We start from the raw sequence: 7745 nt of genomic DNA, 5'->3' as shown, positions 1-7745 counted from the left end.
AACAAGCTTTAAACTGAAGAAAAGAAAATGTATTCAAAAATAACGTGCTACGCGAAAAGCAAAAGAATAATGAGTGACTTTGTCACAACTAGAAGAAACAAAGCTTTATAACTGGGTTTACATAACACCAAAAAGTTCCAACACTGGCCCTTAAACTAGTTTAAAACTATATTATAAATCATCAAACCCTCTTGCATATATAACTAAACACTACAAATCACTATCAAATAAACAAAACAATTAACTAAGTAATAAACAATTGACATGCAAACTTGTCATGTTTATCTTTGGTCAGTGGTTTAGTTAACAAGTCAGGCACCATCTGATCAGCTGAGAGCTTATTATAGTAGGGGAGCCCAAGAGGGGATTGCGGGATTTACTAAAGCGCGACAGATTAATATACAGGGGGATACCTTGTACCCGGTTAAGTCCTTCCACCAACTATGAGCCCCATATACATGGCCGCACGTCAAGTATAAAGGATCAGATTAGTAAAAAAAAATTCATCATCTGAAATTTCCGAGCGCGTCAGATTAAGGTAGGACGAGTTAGTTACATACTAAAACGTGTATATTCTACTAATCTGACAATTTGAGAGTGACGTAAAGAAGGGGTAGGGCTAGAAAGTTGTAAAAAAAAACGTCATCTCGACATTCTCGAGCGTGGCTAATTTTTTTTTTTATTTTGAAGGTAATAATTCAAGAATACGGTATTTGGCAATTCCTGATTTTGCTATATCTTAATATTATTATGAAAATATAGATAAACAGATAGTGATAAGCGAAGAAATTTTTTAAATCGGTTAAAAATTGGATTTAGTGATTTTTTGAAAAATCTATATACCTGTCTCTTTCTCAAACGCTTTTCTCTATGCAGCAAGTATGGCTGTACTGGCGTGACGTCACATGCCAGTATGTCTTTCTCTGTCTAATCTTGAATTTCAAACCTTTATAACTTTGTTATTTGTAAAGGTAGCTTAAAAATTGTTTTTCTATTCGATAACAGGCATTGTGTAGTTTTAATTTATACAACATATACCTACACAATAGTCAAATACCGTATTACGAAAAATATATAATCTGACGGTTTCCACAAGTCGAAATAACAAACATCCATCGATAAAGTTTATTGCGTGCAGCTACGTGATGCCTATATTCCCCTCTCCGCGTTTCTATTCCTCTCTCACTCTTTCTCTATCTATTACTCTCTCACTCCGTCCCCACTCTGGTTTCTGTTGCCATGACCAGGGCTTGTTAACGTTACCAAATTCACACTATAAGTAACGTTAAATAACGGTAAAATCATAAAAATACCTAGTTAACGTTATTTTTAACGGTAAATTTACTTTACATTGTAAGGCTCGTTAACGTTACCCAATTCACATTATTATAAAGATACCGAAGTAACATATCGGTAATATTTGCTATGCTACCGAGTGTTGCCAATTTAGCGACTTTGTCGCTAGAACTAGCGACTTTTGCTTAAGTGTAAGCGACCAAAAAAGGTTTTGACGACAAAAATGGTTTAGCGACTAATCTGGCGACTTTTTAACCGACTACAAAAAAGGAGGAGGTTCTATGTGCCAATGTTAGTATTTTTTTATGTATGTTTGCCGATTACTCAGTCAATTGTGGACCGATTTTCAAATTTCTTTTTTTATTCGAAAGGGTACTCTTCTGAGGTGGTCCCATAGTCACCAGGTCAAGATCTGATGATGGGATCCTAGGGAAATCGAGGGCAAACCTCAAATTTTAAAGACACACCTATGGCGATTTTGGCATTTTTAGCATTAAAATAAGCATTTACATTAGAAAGTATCATTTGAAAGAAAGAAAGAAAATATATTTATTTGGTCACATTAATACATACCAAAAACAAACAAAACAAAAGCGAAAAGAGCAGAATGGACACAAAAAGGGAATCTTAAGGGTTATTAAATCTAAACTTAACCTAAAACACTTATCAACAATGCGGGACAGAAAGGGATCGGAATATAGAATTTAAACATATTATTTGAAATAAGTTTAAAACCGGTGACAATTACATGACAGAAACACAACTAAAAAAAAAACAGATACAAACATCATCATGCATTTACCACAACAGACAAACAGAACAAAGTTTCACCCATTTACACAGCCCACTTTGTTTCGCTACGGCATATTTTGCTGAATAGACAATAAATGCGCTTTTAAACGTTTTCTAAAAGAAAATGTAGACTACACAGCTCTAATGGGCGGTGGCAAATTGTTCCAACACTTAGTTGCCTGATAGCGAAAACTACCACGGAAGGCCGCAGAATGAAGACGTGGACATACAAGTACACAGCTACAGAACCTAGCCTGGTTATTCCTATAACTCTTGAGACCATTTAAGCTTCTTAAACAAATAAAACGGCACCTCCCTGTGCACTACATCAAAAAGAAGACAGGCAAGGTGAAGCTTTCTACGAGCAGCCATATTTAGCAAATTCCCATTATTAAGAAAAGGCGTAATGTGGGCTCGTGGCGGTACATTATAACAGAACCTTGCGCAGGCATTCTGGACACGTTGCACAATTTTTTCGGATCTAATTAACAAACAAGGACCATATACTACATCTCCATAATTTAGTTTAGACAGAATAAGAGCTTCGCATAATTTTACACGCAGCTCTTCAGACAAGAAGGGCCTAATTTGATACAGTACTTTTAATCGAAAGAAACAATTTTTTGCAACTTCGACCAAATGCTTCTCAAAGCGCAAGCGATTATCGAACTCAAGTCCGAGATTACGAGCCGACTCCACCTGCTCAATAGGGCTGTCTGAAACAGTGATTTATTTATTTTATTTATTTATATTCAGGATAACAACAGCCATAAATGTAATACAAGGAACATACAACATGGTTACATCACAAAAGGCCAATAACAGTTATCCATTAAGTTTTAAAATCTATGTCATCATAGTGGAAATGTTCACACCAGTTGCAACAAACAACTTTCTCATTTCATGAAAAGAAAGGGTATAGTGCATCAAACAACAGTGCCATATTGTCCACAACAGAATTCCGTATCGGAGAGGCTCAACCGCACTTTAATGAATAAAGTCCGGTGCATGCTGCAGCAGTCGGGACTGGACCGCCGTTTTTGGGGTGAGGCTGTGATGGCCGCCATATATTTGAAGAATAGATCTCCAACAGTGGCATTAGGTGGACGTATTCCGGAGGAGGTATGGACTGGGTCTAGAGTGGACCTTGGTCAACTCCGGGTCTTTGGTTGTATGGCATATGTTAAGGTACCAGATGTTAAACGTGGTAAATTAGATGCAAAGTCAAAACCATACGTGTTTGTGGGTTATTCAGACACAAGTAAAGGTTATAGGTTGGCTGACTGTTTAGACCCGAGAAAAGTTGTATTGTCAAGAGATGTAGAATTTTTAGAAAAAAGGTTTTATAATTTTCGACAGAATAATAATGATAATTGCAATAATTTTAATTTGGATTTTATTTATGGATTTATAAATAATGAGGACAATTGCAATGTGTCATTGTCAGGTGATGTTAATGAGAATAGCATTGGTTCCAGCAGTAGGAATGAGAGTACTATTGTCAGTGATGTGAATGAGAGTAGCATAGGAATTTGCAGAAACAATAGGAGTAGTCCTAGGTATGTGAATGAGAGTAGCATAGGAATTTGTAGGAACGAAACGAGTAGTCCTAGGTATGTGAATGAGAGTAGCATAGGAATTAGTGATAGGAACGAAAGTAGTAGTCCTAGTGATGTAAATGAGAGTAGCATCGAGTCTATTAGCAGGAATGATAGTACTGATATAGGAGTTGTAAATGATAGTAGCAACATTTTAGAGAGTATTAAACGTGATCATAATTACTCATTAAATTTTTCAGATGGAGCTGATGAAGAGTATTGCTCTGCAAGTGAGAGTGGCTCTCTATCTGATGGTTCTGCGGGAGTGAAAGAGTGCTCACCGGGCAGCACCACGTCTGCTGGAGGGGAAGTGACGGCAGAGGCGGAAGCCCGACCTTCGACCTCTACAGAGCGTCCAGTGCGTAGTACGCGTTCTGCTCTACCCAAGAGGTATGCCGATTACGATTTATCTTTGATGGCGAATGGTCGTGCGTTCGAGCCAACTACGTATGAAGAGGCCGTATCCAGCGCTGATGCTGATGACTGGCGAGCTGCTATGACGCAGGAATACGACTCGCTAATGAAGAACAAGGTTTGGAAACTGGTAGACAGACCTAAGAACGTCAATGTGGTAAAAAGTAAGTGGGTATATAAAATTAAAAATGATGCCTCTGGTAATTTTATATGTCATAAAGCACGACTCGTCGCGAGGGGCTTTACGCAGCAGGAGGGGATTGATTACAATGATACATTCTCGCCTGTCGTACGCCACTCTACCATGAGGATATTATTTAGTTTGGCAAATGAACTAGATTTAAATATAGATCACATTGATGTAACTACAGCATTTCTGAATGGAAATTTAGAAGAGACCATTTATATGGAACAACCTAAAGGTTATAATGTAGACCATAGTAAGGTATGTTTACTTCAAAAAAGTATATATGGACTGAAGCAATCTAGTCGCATGTGGAATTTAAAAATTCACAATGTTCTGTGTAACAATGGTTTGGTTCAGAGTAAAAGTGAACCTTGTGTGTACTACATAAGGTCAAAAAATGATTTTGTTATCGTAGCATTGTATGTTGATGATTTTTATTTGTTTTATCAAAAAGATAGCTTATGTAAAGTCAAGCTATTGCAAACATTAGAGAAAGAATTTAACATTAAAAATCTGGGTCCCATACACCAAACACAATGCTCATGAACAATCTCTAAAGTATTATAAGAAATTGTGTATTATAATTATAACTATCTGTTTACTGCAAGAGTGCCTAATGTCAGAAAGACTAAAAAAGAAAGATAACATGAGTTTAACAAGCGTACATGAGTGGGGTGGTTATTTAGAAAATTTCCATCCATAATGTATAATGCTTATAGTCTTATTTATTCTACTAATAATTTATATTAGTATTGTTAAGTTGCCTCATTTAGTACCTTTTGTTCTTCAAGGTCATAAAATCAATACATAAATACTCCCAACTCACATAAGAACATTTTGATATATATATATATATATATATATATATATAAACCACTAGTAAGTACAGTCAACCAAGAAAGTGCTCCACCAATACGGGTGACTCTCATATTGACTTGTGAGTGAAGATAGGCTTTGACGTTTAAACGCTACAAAGGACATTGAACCGCAGGGTGGTAAAGGAATTTCCTGGTCGACTATGCAGTAATGCTACCAATAATCAGCAGGACAGTCAAAACAAAGTTGGAGTAAATTTACATACATATGTATGAAAAAAATTAAATAGAAAGAAGAAAGAAATAGAAATTACAATAGGTAAGCTCTGAACGCAACAACAACAACCAGCTCACAGTGCCCACACTAGGTGTTGTAACTGTTAGTTTTAAGTTAAAAAGACCGAAAGAACATCTGATTTAAATTTATTTTTGGATCCCAAAAAAGGATCAGTAGTACTGAATTCACGGTTGTACAGACGGGGGATGCGGGATAGTACGGAATTTGAACCATAGTTAGTGGAATGAAAGGGTTGATGGAACAGGGTAGTGTGTCTCGTGCGGCGCTTAGGGGTGTGCAAGTAAATAGCGGACAGTAATTCAGGGCTGTCTATGGAACCACGAATAATATCGAAAAGCAAGGTCATGTCAGCCACTTTACGACGCTCTTCAAGGGTAAGGAGACCGTAATGGCGGCAGGTATTAGAATAAGTTGTATGAGGTATTTTAAATTTATGATTTAAATAGGCTAATAATTTCTTTTGGATTCGTTCAATGCGGTTCTTATGTATAGCATAGTAAGGTGACCATATTGGGAGGCATATTCAAGAATACATCTTACATATGCATAATAGACTATTTTTAAACTCAATAAGCTTTGGAAAGGTTTGCAAGTTCTTAGTACGAATCCTAGATTTCGGAAAGATCTGTTTACAATGTGATCTACGTGGTCTCTAAAGACATTTTACAATCAAGCATAACCCCCAAGTCACGGACAACATCGGTATTCGGTTCTCTCCACAATAACACCATTAAAGTTGTAAGAAAATTTAATAGAAGTAGGACTACGAGTAAAACTGATACACTGACATTTATTAATACTGAGAGTGATCCTGTTACATGTGTAATATTCAAATAGACTATCAAGATCCTTCTGCATAAGCTCGCAGTCACTTAAGGACTTAATTCTCATATATACTTTCTTGTCATCTGCGTATAACAAGTGACGCGCATGGATTATATGTGTATTTATATCATGTATATACGCATTGAAAAAAAGAGGACCGAGATGCGAGCCCTGAGGGACGCCAGATGGAATATTGATATAGTCAGATCTAAATCCGCCGAGAACAACTGCCTGACAACGATTGGTAAGGTAGGATTTGACCCATCTTAGTAGATCACCATGGATTCCTAGCATCTCAAGTATCATGAGCAGGATGCCGTGATCCACCCTGTCAAATGCCTTTTCAAAGTCCGTATAAATCACGTCAACCTGCCCTCCACCCTCCATTTCATTCAATACATAATTAGTGAAACCTGCCAAGTTAGAAACTGTAGATCGTCCTCTAAAGAAACCATGCTGATTATCCGTAATGCCAAGACGTACAACAGGGTAAATAATATTAAAAACTATCTGCTCAAACACTTTTCCCATCGTATTTAGGATTGAAATTGGACGATGGTTATCGATCATAGTCTTTGAACCTTTTTTATGAACTGGTATAATATAGGCTTTTTTCCAAATCGAAGGAAAAGTAGGTACACTTCTTTAATGACAGGCGGAAAAGGATGGTAAGTGGAAATGCAAGGGACTCCGCACAAGAATGTATGAAAATTGGAGGGACACCATCGCAACCCGCCCCCTTGGACTTATCCAGGGCCTTTAAGGCTTTTAAAACGATGTCACATGATATATTGATAAAGGATAAATTATCCCGACTAACGACACGTTTTACATTATCGGAGGTGTAAGATGTAGAGGAAGTGCTAGTGTTGACAAAAACACTTTTGAAAAACCCGTTAAATGCGAATTAATCTCACTGATCCTCTTCCTAGTGCCAATCACCATAAACTTAGACTTTGCAGGGTTAAGTACAAAACAATTATCCGTTGACCATTTCATTATGTTGCTTAGATCCGCATTTAAGGCAGCAGAGGCATTTAATGTATCACTAGGCTGAAAGGAAACGTAAAGCTGTAGGTCATCAGCATATAAATGGTAAGAGCAGGTTGAAATGCAGTTCGCAATGTAGCATATATGTAGCATAGTAAAAGACAAACCAATAGATATTTGGTTTTAATTAGCTTGAATCCGACATACGATATTGAGAAAGATACATATGACAACTTGACAGTAGACATAAAAGGCATCGACAATAATTTAGGCCAGCACTAGTAAGGAGGTTTATATATCATTCTCCCCGTCTATGTTTTCATCTCCTACCAGAAAGTCATGTAGGCGAGAAGGTAGCCGTCGATTCCTCTTGGGTCTTTCAAGGACAGATGTTTCTTGTCTTGATTCATTTGCATTAGTCGGAAGACTTAGGTGTTGAGGTTGATCTGAAACAGGGCTATCCGGATTTACCAAAGAATCGGAAGCATCTTCAAATGATTCTTCTTGAAGGTCGATCGAAGAGCGAGAAT

The sequence above is a fragment of the Choristoneura fumiferana genome, chromosome Z (assembly GCF_025370935.1).
Source record: "Choristoneura fumiferana chromosome Z, NRCan_CFum_1, whole genome shotgun sequence".
NCBI classification, from domain to species: Eukaryota; Metazoa; Arthropoda; class Insecta; order Lepidoptera; family Tortricidae; genus Choristoneura; species Choristoneura fumiferana.
The sequence above is the reverse complement of the archived record's forward strand: the minus strand, read 5'-3'. Positions refer to the sequence as shown.